General features: G+C 45.7%; 1 pseudogene; it reads left to right on the forward strand.

The window, feature by feature from the left end:
* Window positions 1-11,055: 11,055 nt before the first annotated feature.
* LOC124799590 lies at window positions 11,056-11,173 on the forward strand (annotated as a pseudogene).
* Window positions 11,174-11,403: the final 230 nt, after the last annotated feature.

The raw sequence follows: 11,403 nt of genomic DNA on the forward strand, positions 1-11,403 counted from the left end.
CGACACGAGGTACAGGCGGAAGTAACGCTGTGAGGACGGTCGTGAATCGTGCTTTTGCTTGGGTAACTCAGTTGGTAGAGAACCTGCCCGCGAAAGGCAAAGGTCCTGAGATCGAGTCTCAGTCCGGCACACAGTTTTAATCTGCCTGGAACACTGCTCTTACATAAACATTGTAGTTCGCCGTGGAAGGAATGTGCCACAATGCTACGAGGAGCTTGTGGACGCGTTAGGAAATGGTGCTGTGCCCTGTCGAACGATTGCTCTGTGGTCGGTGCATTCAGGGGTGGCAGAGCTGCTACAGGGACGTGCTCCGGTCCGGACAGCCTGTCAGTGCGCACACGGACTGCTCGAACCCAGATCGCCCAATGCTTGGAGAACGACGGAAGATGTCACTGCAGGAATTACAGTGCCTTACTGGTATTCACAAGGCAGCAGTTCAAATGGTTCAAATGGCTCTAAGCACTATGGGACTTAACATCTGAGGTCATCAGTCCCCGAGACTTAGAACTACTTAAACCTAACTAACCTAAGGACGTCACACACATCCATGCCCGAGGCATGATTCGAACCTGGGACCGTAGCGGTCGCGCGGTTCCAGACTGAAGCGCCTAGACCGCTTGACCACAGAGGCCGGCCCAAGGCAGCAGTCTACAGCTTTTACGCGACGAGCTACACATGCGTCAGTTGCTGCAAAGCGGGTGTCTCGTGCACTAAGTAAAGTGGAAAAGTGGACACGTTACATAACTTGAGCGCGTCTAGCGCGTTACGAGGAGGAGGGAGACAATATGACTGCGAAAATCGTCGCCATAGATGAATTTTGGGTCAGTAAGTCCGCAGAATGGTGTCATCCAGGATCACCACGCAGGCAGAAATTTCGTCGCAGTCCCTCTGCTGTCTCGTTAATTGTCATCATAGCCTATGACATCAGAGGAGTGATTTTGTGCCATTTCGTCCCACACTGCCGGCCGCGGTGGTCTAGCGGTTCTAGGCGTGCAGTCCGGAACCGCGCGACTGCTACGGTCGCAGGTTCGAATCCTGCCTCGGGCATGGATGTGTGTGATGTCCTTAGGTTAGTTAGGTTTAAGTAGTTCTAAGTTCTAGGGGACTGATGACCACAGATGTTAAGTCCCATAGTGCTCAGAGCCATTTGAACCATTTTTTTTCGTCCCACACTTTCCTGCAACGACACCTACGATGGGCTATTCGGGAGAAACGTCCAGAACATCTACACGATGCATTAATTCTTCAGAACAACGCGAGAGCCCATACGGCTGTCTGTGTGCGGAATCTGCTAGCGCGATGTGGATGAGAACTACTGGAGCATCCACCATATCCGCCAGACTTATCACCTTGCGCTTATGACCACACGCCAAAATTGAAAGAACCATTACGTGAAACACGCTTTCGAATATGTGAACACATTGCTACGCCAATCACGCGTGAGATCCTACGATTCGCTAATGGTGAGGCCACAGGTATTCGGCGTCTTCCACAGCGTTGGCGATGTGTCATGGATTCAAAAATGGTTCAAATGGCTCTGAGCACTATGGGACTTAGCTTCTGAGATCAGTCCCCTAGAACTTAGAACTACTTAAACCTAGCTAACCTAAGGACATCACACACATCCATGCCCGAGGCAGGATTCGAACCTGTGACCGTAGCGGTCGTGCGGGTCATGGATTAGTTGGGAGACTATTTAGAGTGAATCTAACATGTCACAGGCCTATGTTCCTGCGCTTTACTATTGTGTACTGTTGCAATTGACAGTGAAACACGTTTGAAACAACAAAATTTGTTTCGTCTTTCTTTTCGTGCTATATCTTTATTGCGGTGTGCGTGTGTGTGTGTGTGTGTGTGTGTGTGTGTGTGTGTGTGTATGTGTTGTGAGCCTGTGTGTGTTGTGTGTGTGTGCCCATCCATCTCCCTACTTGTAATGTTTACGTATGAACTAACCTCCCATTTGCATAGTCCAGAACTTTTTAATTCGTTATCATTTTCGAGACAAAAAATAGTTGCCATGATTTTTAGATAAATTCTAGGGAGCTCTCCCAACATTTCTGTGTATTCGTCTTGTGAGACCACTCCAGTGCCATAACTGCTAATGTACCATCTATCACACGCGCATCCAGGGAGGATCATGGGGGTCATGATGCCACAAAGAGCATTTGGTTAAAAGCGTTTATATTTATACGTACATAGATTTCTATATTTCTCAGGTATCTTTTGGAGAATACAGTAGCATTAAAAATGTCTCAAGACGGCAAGTAATTCGATAAATTACAAGGTATGCCATGGTTTTAAAAACACACACACACCATGTGAAGCAAAGCAAGCGCTGTAACATGTGTGAGATACAGAGGCGAGCGAGTGTGCCGGGACCTACCCACCACAATTAACTGAGAAATTAAAAATCAAAATTTATGTCTAAAAGCTTTGTTAAAATATAATTTAGTGTAATAATGTTCAAAATATCAAGTCTTAATGTTCTGGACTTATTAGTTTCCGTAAAAAATTCTGTTTTAAGAGAAAAGTAAGTGACGCTAAATAATAAAGCTAGAAAGCCCGAATTTGGTCAGAGGTGTCTTTAGAACTCATAAATAAGTGGTGCAGGTTTCCAAAACCATAGAACAAAAATTAACACCGGAATCCACGTTTTTAGGAAAAATCAGAGCCGCTAAATAATGGACTTAAAAACATGAAAATTTGTTTTATGCTTCAGTTCACCCCAAAAATAATAACTGAAAGACCACGTTATGTTACCTCTTGTAGTTTTTGAGTAATTAAGTAAAAAATCAATTTTGTAACTAAAATATACGCAACTGTTGTAGATTAAGTACCTGTAATTTTAATGATAGAGAATTTTGGTTAAAGTGGATGATAAAATATAGCAAATGATAGAGCTGTACGAAAATTGAGAGTTGTAGTATTAATAACCGCTGACATAAGTTTTAGTAAAGATCTGGTTCAGAGGTAACGATCTACCGTTAGTTCCACTATAAAAATTCTAGAAGGCAAAATTTTGATTATAGCGAGCTGAAACTTTTTCGGTGATTTCAAACAAGTTAACTGAATACAAATAAGAAATTGAGAGGTTTCTGAAGTAATTTGTAACTATGTTATTAAAGAATCTGTGCCCGAGAAAGCGGTCGTTCGGAGGCTGCTGCAGTATGCAGATAGCCGTAGACAACAGATGTTACCTCATCCGTCAGCTCCGGCACCTATATAAATGCAGCCCGAGAGGCAGCAGTAAGGTTCACTTTGCATTCAGCTACCGTAAGATCCACGTGTGTTAAACGTCGGATCGCAGGGCGAAAGATAGTCAGGTGGGGACGCACCGTAGAGGTCGCCTCTAAACTGCTAAATGTGCTAAATTCAAATGGCTCTGAGCAAGGTCATCAGTCCCCTAGAACTTAGAGCTACTTAAACCTAACTAACCTAAGGACATCACACACATCCATGCCCGAGGCAGGATTCGAACCTGCGACCGTAGCGGTCGCGCGGTTCCAGACTGTAGCGCCTAGAACCGCTCGGCCACCGCGGCCGGCGCTAAATGTGCTGTCAGAATAGAAAGACTTGCTTTCAATTGAAAATAGTGAATTTCCAAGTGTTGTATGCGAGAAACTTTACGCAATACAATTTTGATTGGAACTTTATACATTTATTTTTAATCATAGTCCTGATCCCGCAAAGAAATAGGAGGATAGAAACGTTTCTTTCGGTGGGCTGGACCAGAATGTGACCGAGCAGACTGGAAACTAGGGTTTCTGGCTGACCACAAAATTAGTTGCCAGGTTCGCGTGAGAAAAAGGGCGAACAAACAAAAGATTAACTTTTACCCGCCGAGGGACGGCCGCTGTGGCCGAGCGGTTCTAAGTGCTTCAGTCCGGAACCGCGCTGCTGCTACGGTCGCAGGTTCGAATCTTGCCTCGGGCATGGATGTGTGTGATGTCCTTAGGTTAGTTAGGTTTAAGTAGTTCTAAGTCTAGGGGACTGATGACCTCAGACTTCAAGTCCAATAGTGCTTAGAGCCATTTGAACCGTTTTACCCGCCGACCCACACATGGCATTCCAAAAATTTTTAATTTATAGTATTACTTACCGTCCCGAGTCATTTTTAATGCTACTGTATTCTGCAAAAGTTTCCTGAGAAATACAGAAATCTATGTACGTAAAAATATAAACGCTTCTAACCAGATTCTTTTGTGGCATCATGACTCCCAAGATCCTCCGTGGATGCTCGTGTGATATACATGGAACATTAGCAGTTATGGCACTGGAGTGGTCTCACAAGACGAATACAGAGAAATGTTGGGAGAGCTCCCTGCAACAGCAGAAGCCCTGCTCGTGTGGGCGACGTGGCTAGCCTCACTGGCAGGCCGCGTTTGCCGGGTGTCCGGACAGAGCCAAATTGAGCCGCGCGCAGCCCGCAGGACAACAGGGGCGGGCGCCGTGTTTGGGGTGCGCTGCATTAATAAGTGAGGCTGGGAGGCGCCGGCTGTGCCGCCCTGTTGCGGCCGCCGCGGCGAATAATTCAGAGCCAGCAGGGTGGCAGGGTGCGCAGGTGGCGGCGGCTCCCAGCGCACAGTGGCGGCTGCCCAGCATGCCACTGCTCACACGAGCATCTGCATCTGCATCTACCTCTAAATATGTACACCACATGCCACCGTATTGAGTATGGCGGAGGGTTAGCATGTTCCACAAATAGTCATTCTCTTCCCTATTGCAAAAATGGAGCATAAAAAAATGACTGTACATATGCCTCCATACGGGCCCTAATTTCTCTTGTCTTGTCTTCGCTGTTCTCACCTTAAATGTACGTTGGCGCAGTAGAATCGTCCTGCAGTCAGCTGCCAATGCCTGTCCCCTACGCTTTCTCAAAAAAATGGTTCAAATAGCTCTGAGCACTATGGGACTTAACATCTGAGGTCATCAGTCCCCTAGACTTAGAACTCAAAAAATGTTGAAATGTGTGTGAAATCTTATTGGACTTAACTGCTAAGGCCATCAGTCCCTAAGCTTACACACTACTTAACCTAAATTATCCTAAGGGCAAACACACACACCCATGCTCGAGGGAGGACTCGAACCTCCGCCGGGACCAGCCGCAGACCGCTCAGCTATACACTTAGAACTCCTTAAACCTAACTAACCTAAGTACATCACACACATCCGTGCCCGAGGCAGGATTCGAACCTGCGACCGTAGTGGTCGCGCTGTTCCGGACTGAAGCACCTAGAACCGCAAGGCCACACCGGCCGGCTAAGCTTTCTCGACAGTGTATCACCTAAAGGATGTCGTCATTCCTCCAGATACTCCCATTTGACTTCACGAAGCATTTCCGTAACATTCGCGTGTTGAAGGAATCTGCCCCTAACAAATCCATCAGCACACTTCTGAATTGCTGCGGTGTCTCCTTTTCATCCGACCCGATGTGTATCCCAAACACTAAGGCGGTACTCACGAATCGGTTACACTAGTGTTCTCTATATGTTCTGCTATACAGAAGAGCTATAATTTCCCAACATTCTCCCAATAAACTGAAATCGAGCATTCGCTCTTCCTACTACCACCCTTATGTGCTCATTCCATTTTATATCGCTTTGTAACGTTACGCCTGCTATTAAATCTACGTGACTGTGTCAAGCAACACACTACTAATGTTTTTGTTAGAATATTACGCAATTTTTTTTCTACTCATCTCCATCAACACTCAGTTTTTACGTTTAGAGCAGGCTGCTCTTCGTCACACAAACTAGAAATATTCTCTAAGTCATCTTGCATATTCCTACACTCACTCCATGACGACACCTTCCCATGCACCACTGCATCGTCAGTAAACAGCCACAAATTGGTGCTCACCCTATCCATTATATGGTATCGTCCGAAGATTGCGGTGCCATGCCAAAATCGGCAACGCACATAGATACCGCAGACATTAGGGACGTCTCGCTGCAATCCCCAACGAAGAATGGGAGAGGCTAAGGAAGACACGCACTCTCTCTCAGCTCAGGACAGCAGTATCCTCGCATGGAGGTCAGTATAGAGCTGGGCTTCCAAGTGCTCTGCCCCATTTGTGACATCATTTGAAGCAGCCAGCATCATCGATTAGAACTGAAGACTTATTCAGTCTCAATGGCCGGCCGCTGTGGCCGAGCGGTTCTAGGCTCTTCAGTCCTGAACCGCGCTGCTGCTACGGACGCAGGCTCGAATCCTGCCTCGGGTATGGGTGTGTGTGATGTTCTTAGGTTGTAACTAAGTTGTTTCTACGGGTTATTAAGAGTGGGAATGGAAATACTTATTGATTGTGAAATTAACGTGAGAAGATTAGGGTCGCCACCGACTCGAACCATACAACTAATTAAAGGTTTGGCCGAGTCGGAAAATAAATTAATTTGATCACAGACCAAAAACTCATAAAAATACGTACGTCGTGATATCGCTCAATGGGATGCGATGTAATTAATAGTATTTCCCGTGCACTGTTCACGAGAATCAACCATTTAAAATAAAATAGTACGTGCATGAACACTGTGCAGAAGATCAGCTCCCAGCAACACACCTGAAAATGAGACTTAATCTAAAGCACTTGTTTTAAAATAAAAGGGGAAACTAATCACTGGACCTGTGCGTAAGGAAACGCGTTGGATGTGCTAACAGGAAAGCTACGAGGTGAGTGGCTTAGGTGCGAAAACGTAACTTCGGAAAGCAAGAGAAAATTGTGTATAAAATCATTTATTTGTAAGACAGGGATGTGAGGCATGTACACAATTTTCCTGATAACATTAATTCCTAAAACATTGAAGAAAAGCGTCGATACGTTCTCCGCTATAATCTACACCTAAAATCATTGGTGTTAATCATTCATACAACTGCTGTTGCCTGATAACTGATCGCAATAACTCGTGAAACGGTACACGTTTCGCAGTACACCCGCGTTCCCACGTGGTTTGTGAAGACACAATTTCTAGGTATAGTGCCCAAATTGCAACAATATCACATCACACAATCATGAACAGTTAACATTATTTAAAACAAACATGAGATCGGACAGTTAGTGATGCCGGTAGCCCAACAAACTATAATGTTCTACCACGTGGTTGGCTCCCCACGGACGAAAGACACATAAAGCCAGGAAAATTTACGAGAAGGCAAAGGTATAAATATTTAGAAAGATGAAAGCTTATACAGGCACAGCTGAAGGCAAACAGACATTCATACAGAAGCGAGTGCTCACTTCCTATCGACACCTTTGTGTGGCGCTCTTCCGGTGGATCTAAGTCTGCTATAGAAATTTACTAAAAGAAAAATCTGCCAGAGTTTTGCATTCCTTGCTACGACAAGGCAAAGCAATCTTTCAGAGTTGAAAAGCGAGACCAAAAGCTAACAAGCAACAACGCGCCACGCGGTCAGTCTAACTCACCCTCCTTCAACTGGTGCACAGCTGTGGATGCTTCCCGTACCGGCGGCAGACTGCTTCCCTTTTTCCTCTCCAGCCTCCTCCATGCTCCACGTGACCCGGAAAACCCAAGGATGCGATTTCCGCCACAAACCTAACGCAGGTGGATTTCTCACCAGTAGCGCAAACCTCTTTGCCTACTTGACCACTACGAGAGTTAGCTATTCCGTACAATAGCTGCTGAATCTGTATCACTATCGCAGACTTTCTGCAGCAGACTACGCCACCGTCTAGCAGCGTGACACACAACCACATTCATTCAATCACACCACTATGAGTTATGAGAAAAGATAAACAAGGAAAAGAAAGAGAAATGCTAGTGAAAATGGGCTACCGGACCAATGAAAGGTGGCTACAGGACCCTTTCAAGGTTAGTTAGGTTTAAGTAATTCTAAGTCTAGGGGACTGATGACCTCAGATGTTAAGTCCCATAGTGCTTAAAAAACCATTTGAACCAGTCTCAATGTTGAACCTGGTACTTCAAGAGAGCAGTTTGTTAAGTACTTCCTCAAATGATGCATGTAGATTACCATGCATTCCTGTGGCAAAGGATTCTGTCAAGTTAAGTAAATATTTTTACTCATTTATGTAATAAACTGAACTAATATTTCACTGACGATATTCTTGTCTCTGATGAATATTTGCCAACGAAGATAACGTAATGGGCTCCGATACGTAGCAGGTCTTCCAGCGATTTACGTATCTGAGAAACTACTCCGTATGCTCGTATCTTCGTTAACAGTCTGCAAGGTGGCACGAAGTCAAACACTTTCCGGGTTTCCATTAATCAAGAAGTCTTCGAGCCATTGACGTATCTGAGAAAGTATTCCGTATCCTCGGACCTTCGTTAATAATTTGCTGTGGGGCACCGTATCGAAGGCATTTCGTAAATCAAGGAAGATGGTATCTGCCTGTTGCCCTTCATCCACTGTTTGCAGGATACTGTGCAAGAAAACACTACTTGAGTTCCTCTTGCGTGAATGATTGTTTAAACGCGAAATTTAAAATTCAGATTTCATTTTGTTATATTCTGTTGCCACGCCAATGATCCAAGAATATCGTGATAGAAATCTTTCACCCGCTCAGTGATTTTACGTAGGACCAGAGTTTTCTTCGTTCTCGGCAAAATCCTTCACTAAGATATGACGGTACACGTTATTGTTTTCCTTCGTCCATTGATCTTTTTGCAGACGCACGAATCACGATTTAGGGTTCGTTATCAGCCCATCATAGTGGAACTAAAAGATGTCCATCGATTTTGTAAGTACGGTGGTAACAACAGCTTATGTACTCTTTTCAGATTAAATTCTCTCCCAGCCTTCTTGAATGATTTATTAACATCAGTAAGCATCGTCGCTGTGATGAGATCATTATCACTAGTGCCTGTTCCTGTACTGGCTCTGTCGATAAAGTCAGATCCGTTTGTAGCTACATGGTCTAATATATTTCCATTTCGTGTGGATTGCCGAACTAACATACCTGCGCTACACACACATAGATCTAGTTTCAGCAGTTCTGTACCACTTGCTTTCAGCAGTAGGTGGAACGATGCGGTTTGTCTCCAGAATTTTTGATAAGTACGGGTGGCACATGAAATGTCACAGTTTGTTTTGTACGTAATTTACGAGCGATACTAGATATCACATCGATCATATCAACAGCACTAGCAATAGATCTTGAAAAAACAAATGAGTTACGAAAGTACTGGTTATTCACGATACCGTTGCTAGGAGGCTAGCACTTAGAACGTGGCCGACAGTGGACAACTAACTACGCAGCAGTGATCAGCAGTTATATGACTTTTTCACGAAACGAAAAGTACTGTTGCGACTCAGAGGCGGTTTCGACACGGTGGGCCACTAGCAAGATAACCATTCACAGACTGTTAGCCGTGTGTGGCTTGCTTTCTTGTCGTTCATAACTTAGCGTCTTGTAATAACGGTAGTGGCATCTCGTTTCCTTCTTGTGTAAATGGCGCTACTGAGTTTGCTAGTAATGTTTGTCCACGAGTGGCAGCAGCAGTAGTTATCGATAGATGGTACTGTGGTACTATCTTTGGTGCAACCGCTTGTATTTCCGGATGGTCATGTGTGTCAGGCAGCTCAGCTTCGGACGGAGCAGCGAGGAGGTCCACAGCGCGAGGGCAGGCCGGGATGACTGATGGCGCGCAGGCACTGTCGGACAGAGGGGCTGTAGCCGAAAACCGAACCCAGGACGTTTGAAGTTGAGTGAACCTTATCCATTAATGAAACCTCCACTGTTTGAGATCTCGCTGTTGTTTGTGTGTTGCTGGTCCCAGGGTTGGTGAGACCAACCGCAACAAGTGGAATCTGTCAGGTTGGCGGAAGCTATTAGCCGCCTTCTACTGCTTGATAGTAGTTTGAATTTAGTGTTATTGTTGGTGAAGTGCAACCAGCGGTATCTTACTGCCTAGTGGCCGCTAACGCCCCAGTTACCTGCCCTGGAGGTTAGCGTAATTTGTGGCAGTGTAGTTTTCCTCGTCTTGCCGATGTTGTCTGGCATGGCTTGTAATTTTACAGCTTCCTTGATTGGGGTATGGATAATTGTTTTCCTTGTCTACCTTGGTTATAGTGGTTCCTTCTTCCTTTTGGTGTTTTAAACAGCGGATTATGGAGAAGGAAACGAGACACCACTACCGCTATTACAAGACGCCAAGTTATGATCGGCAGGAACGCGAGCCGCACACGGCTCAGGCTGTATGACCAGTTCGTATGGGAAGGATCGATAGCGGTGGCGTAGCGATCTCGGGCGAAGCCTGTTTGTTAGCCAGAGAATATTGAAGCAATACGTTCTGCTACGCAGAGGAGCTTCAGCAACTCGTGCAGAAAGGCAGCAGTGCAACTGGACATACCCAGCCACTCTGTTCAGCGGATTCTTAAAATTGACCTCCAGATGTACGTATCCAATACGACATCTGCTCAGAAGCTCACTCCAGAACGCAAGAGAGAGACAGTATTGTCTGTCCGGAGGTGGAGGGCAGGGAACAAAGTGTCAACAACTTTTGCTTTTCATAAGAGGATTAACAAACTAAATATACGCTTTTGGGCTACTGAAAATCCGCAAGTGGTTCATGAACGACAACACCATCCTCCGAGGATACGATGTGGGTCACAGATTTCAGTCACTGACTTATTGGACCTTGTTTTTCTTTGAAGAAACTGAACTGTGCGCGTTACTTGAGCATGCTCCGCAATAATTTCGTTCGACAGCTTCTTGTTACTACGTTCCCCTTCAACACGCCCAACAGGCCACATACTGCAAACAACGTGTTGGATCTCTTACACGAGCATTTCGATATGCGGGTCATTTCACTCAGATTTACAGGTCGTCAATGACGGACAATTTTGGCCCTCCAATAGTCCAAACCTCAACCTATGTCACTTCTTTGGGGGTGCATAAACGAAACAATTTTCCCGAAACGCCCAGATGATTTAATGGAGCTCAGACCCCTTATTCTTCAAGCTTGATGTGAAAGTGCGGAAGACACGTGCCGAAGGGTTATCGCTAAAGTCAGTGTTCGTGTGAAGGAAGTTAGGAATCAAATTAGTGAACATTGATCGTGCGCTGAGTTAGAACAAGCCAACGGCCTTGCCGAAGTGGTAACACCGGTTCCCGTCAGATCACCGCAGTTAAGCGCTGTAGGGCTGGGCTAGCACTTGGATGGGTGACTATCCGGTCTGCCGAGCGCTGTTGGCAAGTGGGGTGGACTTAGCTCTTGTGAGGTAAACCGAGGAGCTACTTCATTGAGAAGTAGCGGCTCCGGTCTCGTAAACTGACATGCAGTGTGCTGACCACACGCCCCTCCATATCCGCATCCGATGACGCCTGTCAGCTGAGGATGACACGGCGCCCAGTCGGTACCTTTGGGCCTTCATGGCCTGTGCGGGAGGAGAGAGAGTTAGAACAACTCCCCAGAGTGTTTTCCA

Source organism: Schistocerca piceifrons, chromosome 5 (assembly GCF_021461385.2).
Source record: "Schistocerca piceifrons isolate TAMUIC-IGC-003096 chromosome 5, iqSchPice1.1, whole genome shotgun sequence".
Lineage (NCBI taxonomy): Eukaryota > Metazoa > Arthropoda > Insecta > Orthoptera > Acrididae > Schistocerca > Schistocerca piceifrons.